Source organism: Azolla caroliniana, unplaced genomic scaffold (assembly GCF_043228905.1).
Source record: "Azolla caroliniana isolate FFs.n. ecotype wild unplaced genomic scaffold, voAzoCaro1.0.p SCAF_1, whole genome shotgun sequence".
NCBI lineage: Eukaryota > Viridiplantae > Streptophyta > Polypodiopsida > Salviniales > Salviniaceae > Azolla > Azolla caroliniana.
The window spans coordinates 11,830,576-11,841,866 of NW_028230436.1; positions in this window are offsets into that span (position 1 = coordinate 11,830,576).

An 11,291-nucleotide genomic window follows, 5' to 3' on the forward strand; every position below is an offset into this window, starting at 1 on the left:
GCCGAGCGTGTTGTCTAACAATATCACGAGCTACTTGGATGCCTATAAGGCCGAAATGCTTATGCGAAACGTTCCCAAAGATAGGCGGCTAACCGGATTTGCTAGAGTGGTAACGCCGAGTATCCATGCAGAGGTACTCGAGATCCAAGCGGATTGTTGCAACTGGGTGGAGTTCGAAGAAAGACTCCTCGAGAAGTACGGCCTTGATGACTCACTCAGAATTTCGAAAAGGGATCTAATGGAGTGGGTTGAGCTTCTCGGCAAGGGGAGAAATACTATGGTACTTTTACAAGAATTTGAGAAGCGCTTCGCGCGACTCTTGGCTCTCGATAGGATGGTGCTTGACACAAGCAAGGTTCTACTATTCATAAAGACTGTTTATGCACGAGACCGAGAGAAGGTGGGGTCCCTCCTCGAAACTGATGATGGGCTCACGACGGATTGGGCTATGGTAAAACGGGTTTGTAGCCGCTTCGATAAGAGAAGGGAATGGAACGACGGGTCTCCATTGAGCGGCCAAACATCCACAGACTCCATTAGTGAGACACATGAACCCAGGGGTGGTAAAATTCCTCAAGAAAGAGAGCAAGCAAATGCAAGGTTCGTCCCCGAGAGAAACGTGGTTGAAGCACCGCCAGGAGGGTCGGCAATAGATGAGCTCACAAAGATGGTGCGAGATCTCCAAATAGCGCAAGCTAGGAGAGAGAGTGGCGGCCCTCAAGATCAATGTCTCCCATTCGCGCAAAGATGTATGTGGTGCGACAACCCCGACCACCTATGAAGGGAGTGTGGAGACTTTCAAGAGGCCCTAAGAAAGGATATTGTCTATCTTTGGAACAATAGGGTCTATTCGACGGAGACAAGGCGCCCCTTGGGATTGAATCAAGGCCGAGGGGGCATGAGAAGGCTAATGGAGGAGGCCGAAGCACGACATGTTGAAGCCATCCACTACTCGGCGTCGGCTGGGATCCGAGTGGGGAAAGAGGTGAGGAGGCAAGAGGAGAAAGAGTTTGACTTTTGGCTGTCAATCCTTGGAAGCCTCTCTAAGGGGAAGTTCAAAAGAGAAGACGCGGATGAAGCGGAAAGAAGGGTCCAAGAAGCAATCAGGTGGAAGGATCCGGTGGAAGAAAAGACAGGCTTAGTGGAAGCCGCTTGCCAAAACTACAAAGTAATTGTAGAAGAGAAGAAGGTAGGAAATGACGAGGGAGCCGGTCCATCAAGGAAATACGACGCTCGAGGTGCACGAAGAAGGGAAGAGCCGAACCAGTCTCAAGCATGCGACGAAAGATGGAAAGAGAAGGGGAACCCCCCCAACTTCAAGCTTTGCTCGGAGATCGAACAAGCAACGGACTTGAAGAAGGTAGTGGAGGAGAGGATCCTCGATAGTCGCGTAGAGTTTACTCTGCGAGAGGTCCTCGGAATTGCCAAGAAAGAATTCCACGAGGTCATCATCGACCTAATGAAGAGGAAGCGGCTCTCGACGGAGCAAGAAGTGGCAAAGCCCGCGATTGTAAGTGCATTGTCAACTGAGGTTCCCGAGGAAGACGAAGACTATGCGGACAGTCACTACACGAGGCCGCATTGGGTGAGAGCGACAACGGAGACACCGGTACATGTCAGAGATGTAAAAGAGCAGGTTGTAACATTGATCGACCATGGCTCTGAGATCAACCTTATGTCCATGGACTTTTATAAAAAGGGAAAGTGGCCGATCAACACGAAGCACGGGTGGAAGATTAGAACGGCGACCCGAGCAACCGAGGAGCTATACGGGGCTTGCCCGAATGTACGTGTGAAGGTGGGGGACGTAGAAATAGATCAACATTTCTTTGTTCAAGAGACGTCCTCACACCTGGTCATCTTGGGTGAACCATACATGACGGCGGCTCGCATGGAGACAAAGGTGCTAGACAACGGGTCGGCATATGTGAGGGTCAAGAGCCAAGATGGGAAGCATTCAGTCCAATTCCTTACAGTGAGGCCCAACCATGAGCGCAATCGAGCCTCCCTCAAAGGGGATAGCCGAGAGAACTTTTGATTTAGGCTATTAAAGAGTGGGGCCGCAATAGCCCGAGGCAAACTAAGACCCACCCTAAACCATTGTAAAACTATTAAATGTAATAGGAAACAATTTTGGTTTTCCGAAAATGGAGCTTGTAAAATTACTAGTTTAAGAGATAGAGATAAGTCTAGGGCCAAGAGATACGAAAGGTATCTCAAACAATGTAATTTATTGGGGGAAGATGACACCATAAGCGGTGCCATGGAGGCGGTCTCGTTCGACGACATTCTCAGAGAGATGGAGAGGGTAGTCATTTCGGACCTCAATGAAGACAAGGTAATTCCAGTCAACTCAGTTGACATGTACACCGCCATCGAAGAGCTTGGGCGGTTGATTGAGGAAGCGAGGACGGTCAAGGTGCAAACAAAGTACAAGACCGTGGACAAGAAGGTGAAGCATGTGGCTGCCCCATTGCCTAACGATAGTTGGGATCGAATAAAGGGGGTAGCGGCTGATCCTAGCTTGCGGGACCCACGAGGCATAGGGCGCTGGTTCACCGACGAGACGTGACAGAAGCTCCGGATTGGTGGGGGTGGCTTCCTATTGCCTAGGGAGGAGGAAAGATTTAGAAGGATGACCGAAAGCCACGGAAGGGCTTTCGCCTTCTCATTGGGTGAGATAGGGTGTGTAAACCCTAAGATCGTGGAGCCAATGGTGATCTTTACGGTGCCGCATGTACCGTGGAACATCAAGCCAATCCCTGTTCCGAGAGCTCACATCTCGAAGTTGATTGAGCAACTCAAGGAAAATATCAAGATGGGTATCCTTGAGCCATCAAGCGCCCCATACTTGAATTGGTGGTTCACTGTGCCAAAGAAGAACGGCACATTACGCTTCATCCAGGACCTACAACCTGTTAATCAAGTGACAATTCGAAATGCCGGGGTCGGACCCAGCGTTGACGAATTCGCCGAGGCCTTCGCTGGAAGGTCTATTTATTCGATCGGTGATCTATACTCGGGGTATGATCAATTCCTACTACCTGTGGAGAGTAGGGACATCACAACGATGCGGACCCCTATCGGCCTATTGCGAATGTGTACCTTGCCACAAGGAGGCACTAACTTTGTAGCCCACATGGTAAATGCAATGAACAAGGTATTGAGAGATTGCATCCCCGAGATCACCATGTCGTTCCTCGATGACATCCCCATAAAAGGGTACTCTGAAGCGGAGAAAGATGAAACCTTGGACGAGGATGGGTGCAGACGTTTTGTGGCATATCCCATCTCGGATTGCGAGAAGGTTTTACAAAGACTCGAAGATGCACGCTTGACCTTCTCGGGTGAGAAATCGGCATTTGGCCAACTAGAGATTCTTGTGGTGGGACACTTGTGTGGGGCGTACGGATAGAAGCCATCCCCGGCAAAGGTGGACGCCATCACAGACATGAGGGAAGAATGTAAATCGCAAACAAAGGTGAGGCGATTTCTTGGCGCCTGTGCATTCTACCACATCTGGATCCCGCACTATGCTCACCTAGTCGAGCCCTTGTATGGGCTACTCAAGAAGGGGTGGAAGTTCAAGTGGGAGGAAGAGCACATAGAGGCTCAAAGGAATGTTGGTAGCAATACCAACTTTACGAAAAGCCGTATACAAGGAAGGGGTGCCCATCTACGTGATGGTAGATATGAGTCCAACAGGGATCAGATGGGTCATAAACCAAGAAGGAGAGGATGGTACACGCTACGCCATCCGGTTCAGAGCCAAGGTCTTAAGCGAGCGACAACGAGGATACACCCAAGTAAAACGTGAGCTTTTGGGTATTGTGTCCGCAGTAAAGGTAGATAAAGATTACCTAATCGGGTTAGAGGTGGTAATAGAGACGAATTGCCTTCCAATCCTAGGGATGGTTTCGGGATGTGCAACACCTGACCTAGCTATGCTAAGGTGGATTGCTTACATCAAATCAATGAACCCAGAGATTCACCACATTTCAGGGAAGAACAATGCCATGGCAGATATGCTATTGAGGGCAAGATTCGAGGACGAAAGCGACATCGTTTCTGAAGATGAGGATGTCGCTCTTGACTTCTTTAAGACGGCCCAAGCGTCTATAGATGATCGAGATGTGCGAGTACTCCACACCTTCAACGAAAGTGAATACGAAGGGGAGTGGCTACACATTGGCAAGTTCTTAAGCTCAATGACGGTGGATAGTTCATGGTCGAAGCAGGAAGCACAGAGAGTTCGAAAGAAAGCGTACAAGTACTTCCTACGAGGGGGATTCCTCTGGAGGCACCCGAAGAGAAGGGCGGGGATGCCACAACGAGTTCGTCATAAAGGAAGAAGACCAGACAACATTGGTATCTGAATTCCACGAGAGTCCTTGGGTGGGCCATAGAGGAACGTGGGCAACATTTGAGAAGTTAAAGGAGAAGTATTGGTGGCCGGGAATGTACAAGGATGTCACCCATTTCGTGGGGACATGTGAAAGCTGCCAGATACACTCCAACATACGCCATATGGACGAGTTGCACCCGACCTACCCACTCACCATACACTTCAAATGGATGGTGGATTTGGTTTCGATGCCGATGGGAGTGGGCCAAGTGAAATATTTGGTGCTAGCAAGAGAAGATGTAACAAACCAAGTAGAAGGGCGAGCCTTAGCAAACAAAACGACGGCGGGGGTGTGTAAATTCTTACTCGAGGATGTCATCTACCGGTATGTGTTGGAAGCGAGGTCGTGTCGATGCGGAAGATCAAGAAGCATTCAGTTCTGTTCTGAGTACCTGCGTATGAGAGATTGTAGGTCGTTGCACAGAGAGAGAGAGAGAGAGAGAGAGAGAGACAAAGAGGCACAAAAGACACTCTATTTCATAAAGCAGTAATACAACAACCAACCTCACAAAGAGGTTACAAGGTCACTATATATAGTGACCGACTTAGGGCAACTACCCTTTATGCTAATTACATAAATGGCCAAAACGGGATAGTGTGAATACGTCCATTATACACATGTATTCGACACTCCCCCGTAATGGGCGTATACATGGGTTATCTAAGATTACAGGTATAGACTTAGGTTCTCGGACATATCAGCTTTGTTCGGGTCGGCAGGGTCCGAAGGCAGAAGACCGAACTGGTCGGGTCGGAACAGTTGAAGCCGATCATTAAGGAACTGATGTCGGTTGTCGGGAACCATCCTGCTCTGTGTCCGGCTCTAACCGGACTGGTTTGTCGTTACGCCCATCTGATGCCGAAGAGACCGAAAACGGTCTGCCGAAAGACACTTGGTCATTCCATCTGCGACATTGTCGGTTGTGGATATTTTCTCTAGACCGATTTTCCCTGAAATGACGCAGTCCCGAACGAAGTGATATCGAACGTCGATATGTTTGGAGGCGTTGTGGTGAACCGGATTTTTCGACAAGGCAACAGCACCTTGACTGTCGCTGTAGACAACTGGAGCCGAGTCATGGTCGACTTGTCGAAACGTGTGCGCCAGCCGACCGAGCCACAAAGCTTCTTTTGCTGCGTCGGACGCAGCTACATATTCTGCTTCGGTCGTTGAGGTCGCTGTGCACTCCTGAAGTTTCGACTTCCACGAGATTGCTCCATTGCCGAATTTGAAGCAGTATCCGGTTGTTGATTTCCGACTGTCTATACAGCCGGCGAAGTCCGAGTCGGTGTAACCGACTACGCCTGAGGTTCGGTTCGGACCAAAAAGAATGCCGTGGTCTTTTGTGCCAGCCAGATATCTGAACACATGCTTGACTGCGTTCCAATGCGATCGGCCAGGATTGTGCATAAATCTGCTGACGACTCCTACGGCGTGAGAAATATCAGGCCGTGTCGCGACCATCAGGTACATAAGGGAGCCGACTGCCGGTGCATACGGTACCGACTTCATATCTTCCCCCTCCGGACCGGATGTCGGGCAGTCTCGCAGAATTGGTGATCGGAGAAGGAGAGTTTGGGGAGGTATCCGGCTCTAGATAGGTGCGTGATGCCGGCCTTGCTGAGGTGTCCTAATCTTCGGTGCCATAGTGATGACACAGGAATATCCACCAAGAACAGGTTACCCTCTCTGAGCGTAACATGTAACGGATACAGTGAGTGTATCTTGGGTCCTCTAGCAAGCAGGAGGTTCCCCCTGTGGAGTGTCCACCCTCCCGAAGAAAAACCGGCACGAATGCCGTCTTCATCTAGTTGTCCGACTGAAATCAATGGCCTTGAGAGCTCGGGTACATGTCGGACATTGTGGAGTACAAGTGTAGAGCCACCTGCAAGGTTGAGCTCTACTGTGCCGATTCCGACGATGTCACAGTGTTGCGAGTTGCCGACCCGAACTGAGTCGGAGTGACGGATCGTATATTGCCGAAATTGGGATCGATGAGGAGTCACGTGAAATGACGCACCCGAATCTAAGAGCCATGTGCTCGATTCTTCAGTCGTGAGTAGAACTTCTGATCCGACTGGATTTTCGATTGATAGTATATTCGGGTCGTCCGGTAGTACATCAGCTGAGAAGCTGACGTGATTGATCTCCTCATGCCGGCCACTCTTCTTGTTGTTCTTGTTCTTGAGTGCGCGGCAGTCGGCTTTGATGTGTCCGGGTTTCTTGCAATAGTTGCAGATTCGGTTATCCCGTGACTGGCTCCGTCTTCGCTGATTGTTCGGCGGCCGTGAGGAATCTCTTCCTCGTGTGTTCGATCGGTCTGTCGAACCTTGTACTACATAAGCGTCGTCTGTTGAGTCTTTGGCGAAAGACTTTCTCCGAGCTGCTTCGGTCAGGATTGCGCTCGTGACTTCGGAGTATTTAACAGCCGTGATTGACGCGTTGCACACGGTTGTGACGAAAGTTTCCCATGATGAGGGAAGGCTGCTCATGAGTATCATTGCTCTGAGTTCATCCTCGATTGCCGTCCCCTGTGACGAGATTTGGGAGCTTATGCTTTCGTACTCATTGAGGTGTGCTTGAACCGAGTCGGATTCTTTCATCCGCAAGTTGTAGAGGCGCCGGATCAGAAACATCTTCGTTGCGGCGACCTTCTTTTCGTAAGTGTCCGACAGTGTTTTCCACAGTTCGAATGCTGTCGTACACGATTGCACCGTAAAGTATACCGATTCCGATAGGTGCATCCGAATCGTGGCGCGGACGATTCTGTCCAGCTTCTGCCACTCAATTGGTTTGTATCCTTCTGGAGGTTCTTCATTTTCGATGGGATCGATTTGCCCCTTGACTATGAGATAGTCCTGCATTTGTTCCTTCCAGAAGTTAAAGTTCGATCCATCGAACTTTCGTAGACTCATTTCTGACGAGCCGGATGTTGATGCCATCAAATTCGGTTTCGGTTGACGAAGCTCGGTTCGGAGTTGACTGTGAACCTTGTTGGAGTGCAGCCGGTTGGCTCACCCGATATCGTTCTAGTCGGATTTGAACCCGAGTCGGTTCGGCTTCGGATATATGTATTGTTGAACTTGCTCGAATTGACTCCGGTAACTTGAGGGACAGAACCGACTGGTCTTCCCGAATGTCGCCGAGTCGGAGTGAGCCCGGTTCGCTTCGGATATATATGCCGAATACCGATTATTGAAACCGATTATCTGGACCGATTCGGCTTCGGGTGACTGCAGCGACAAGAGAGACGGATCCGACTGATCCTCCCGAATGTCGATCAGCCAGATGAAGCACGAATTTGGGTTGTTGTCAAAGTTGCACAAGGGGATTTCACCTCGAGCGGTTACGATCACAAGGGACAGAGTACAACCTGCTGGCTTACTCCAAGCAAGGGGATCTAACGCGATGAGGTGCAAACCTCGTTTTTGTTCTTCTTCTCTCTTTCTTCGAATGACGCGAATACTGTGCAGGCCGTGATGAAGTGAAGAACCGAATGCTGTGCAGGCGGTGATGACGGCCGAACCTCTGCTCTGATACCAGATGTTGGAAGCGAGGTCGTGTCGATGCGGAAGATCAAGAAGCATTCAGTTCTGTTCTGAGTACCTGCGTATGAGAGATTGTAGGTCGTTGCACAGAGAGAGAGAGAGAGACAAAGAGGCACAAAAGACACTCTATTTCATAAAGCAGTAATACAACAACCAACCTCACAAAGAGGTTACAAGGTCACTATATATAGTGACCGACTTAGGGCAACTACCCTTTATGCTAATTACATAAATGGCCAAAACGGGATAGTGTGAATACGTCCATTATACACATGTATTCGACAGTATGGATGTGTGGGAAAGATAGTGGACGACAGAGGAGAGCTGAACGCTCACGAAGCTACAGAGCTCTTTGACCGACTTGGAGTGAAGCTCTCTCTCATGACCGCTTATAACCCGGAGGCTAATGGAAAGATAGAACGCGGACACGGGCCTATCGTAAAAGCCATTGTACGAGCTTGTGATGGGTGAGTCGGGAATTGGCCTCGGTTACTACCTTATGCCTTGTGGGCCGATAGAACAACTCATAGCTCAGTTATAGGTTTCATGTCAACTGAACTCATGTACGGACAAAAGCCGGTGATGCCCATTGAAGACACGATCGCTTCATGGGTAGCGATGCTGTGGGAAAACGAGATGACTTGAGAAGAGCTTCTAGCCAAAAGGATAAGGCAACTTGAGAGAAGACCCGAAGACTTGGAGTTGGCAAAGGAGAGGTTAGAAGCGGCTAGGCTAAGTAACAAAGCCCAATTCGACAAGACACACTGACTACGCCCTCGGAAGATCGAAGAAGGAGATTGGGTGATTGTATATGATAGTAGTCTCGACAATCAACATAGCTCGATGTGGAAATTCGCAAAACGATGGTTCGGGTCGTACGTGGTAACGAGTGCAAACGATAATCCTACCTACCATCTCGCTGAACTCGATGGAACTAAGCTGGTTGTACTGATAGCCAGGAAGTGGGTCAAAATCTTCAAAAAGCGACACGACAAGGAGCCAAACCTCGATGACTTTGACGAAGATAAAGGCGAGCAAACAACAAGCCACGGGGTCAATGAGGAGGAGGAAATGAACTATTGACCACCCACAACTCACCATTCTTGGCACATACCGGAGGATGTGCGGTTTGGTGGGGGTGGATGTCGTGATGTGGCGTGCTCGAGAGTGGGAAAAATCGGCGAAAGGGGGGTCAAAATGTGCATGTGCAATGAGTGTGCACACAAAGGTGATTAATTGTGCATATGCAAAATAAAAAGGAAAAGAAAGGGTGGAAAAGAGGTATAGAAGCTCATGCAAAAAGTAAGAGAGAGGAGAGATAAAAGGCAGAGGGGAGACAGGCTATGAATTTATAGAGATAGAATTAATATAAGAGAGAGTTAGTAGGATAGTGGATAGTCACATTGACTACTAGCTAAAGGTGCACGGTTCAAATATAGTCTTACAGTGTATCATGATTTAAGGAATTTTATTCCTTTTTCATTAAAGACAAAATTGGCGACCCCCCTTCCCCTTTTTCCTATAAAAGGAGGTCGAGGGGGGCTCATTCGGGAGGACGTTTTGGGGAGGAGGAGACTATCGCCAATTTTCCTTCGAAGCTCTTCATCTTCTTATTCACCACTTCTCTTCATCTCCTACCCCTTCATCCCCCCATTGCCACGTGCTCGTCTTCTTCGCGTCGGCACTCGAAGTGCTCGTGAGCCCAAGCTTCGTTGGTTCGACGTTGCTCCGCCCCGTTTGTCGTTGCGAGTCGTTCGGGTGGTCGTGGTTCGTTGGGATTGGCATTTTGGTGGTGCTCGTGTGTTCATCTTCGCCGTGTTCGGATTTGCTTTTGTCTCTAAGGGCATTTAATATTTATGTTTTGATTGAGCTTGTGGTTAACTATAAGTTGCCATTGTAAACAAAACCTTATTTTATAAAGGGCCCTCTTGCGTTGGAATCGAACACGTATTTATCTCATTGGTCGATATCATCCGTGTTTCTTTCTCTCCTTCTTTCTTTATTCGTGTCTTCCTTGTACGTTTGGCTATCTTGTGACGAGGGAGCGTTTCGGGCGTGCCCATGCACCTCTCCTCCTCATAAAGACATACGAGTATTTGTGCATGTGTTTGTGTCTTCCGTGTACGTTTGGCCGTCTTGTAACGAGGGACCGTTTCGGGTTCGCCCATGCCCCTCTCCTCCTCATAAAGGCGTATGAGCATTTTGTGCGTGTGTTTGTCTTTCTTATACGTTCGGCCATCTTGTGACGAGGGGACCGTTCGGGCTTGCCCATGCACCTCTCCTCCTCATAAAGGTGTACGAGCATTTGTGTGTGTGTTTGTGTCTTCCTTATACGTTCGGCCGTCTTGTGACGAGGGAGCGTTTCTGGTGTGCCCATGCACCTCTCCTCCTCATAAAGACGTACGAGCATTTGTGTGTGTGTTTGTGTCTTCCTTGTACATTCGGTCGTCTTGTGACGAGGGACCGTTTCGGGCTTGCCCATGCACCTCTCCTCCTCATAAAGGCGTACGAGCATTTTGTGTGTGTGTTTGTGTCTTCTTTGTACGTTCGGCCGTCTTGTGACGAGGGGGCATTTCGGGCGTGCCCATGCACCTCTCCTCCTCATAAAGACGTACGAGCATTTGTGCATGTGTTTTGTGTCGTCCTCGTACGTTCGACGTCTTGTGACGAGGGAGCGTTCGGGCGTGCCCATGCACCTCTCCTCCTCATAAAGACGTACAGACATTTGTGTTTGTGTTATCGTCCCCTTGTGCGTTCATGTTGCGTGCTCATCTTGTTTGTACCCTTTTGGTCACTTGGCTCGCGCGGTGATCTCGCAAGGTCGATGAGTCGTGATCAACGAGAGCCACCGGCCTCACAAAACAAAGGGCAACGAGACCCTGCTCGGGAAGGGGTCGGGGAGTAGTATTGTCGTCACGCAAACCTCGGGTCTTCTCTATCCCTTGAGTACTCCGTAGTCCAAGACCGTCGTGGTCCCGCCCAAGTAACACACGTGTGCGAAACTTCATGACAACGGGTTCATTGGCTACAAGAGAACTGAGGATGATGTATCGCAAATGCACTATCTTGCAAGATGATTGCCCGTGAGGGAAAGCATGTAATAACAATACAATATTCAACCATGTGAATTTCCACAAAAAATGCCACGAGCCTTCTTGACCCATAATAACTTGTTCGATCGACTAGTAGGGAGAAGGTAAAAAGTAACACTAACATATAATACGGCCTAATAACATGTATACTATTGGTATCTTTTAAACTATCATCACCCGTGGTCCAGAAATAGTACAGTTACCACCTAATAATTTACTTATTGTTCATTCCTTGATAATTAATT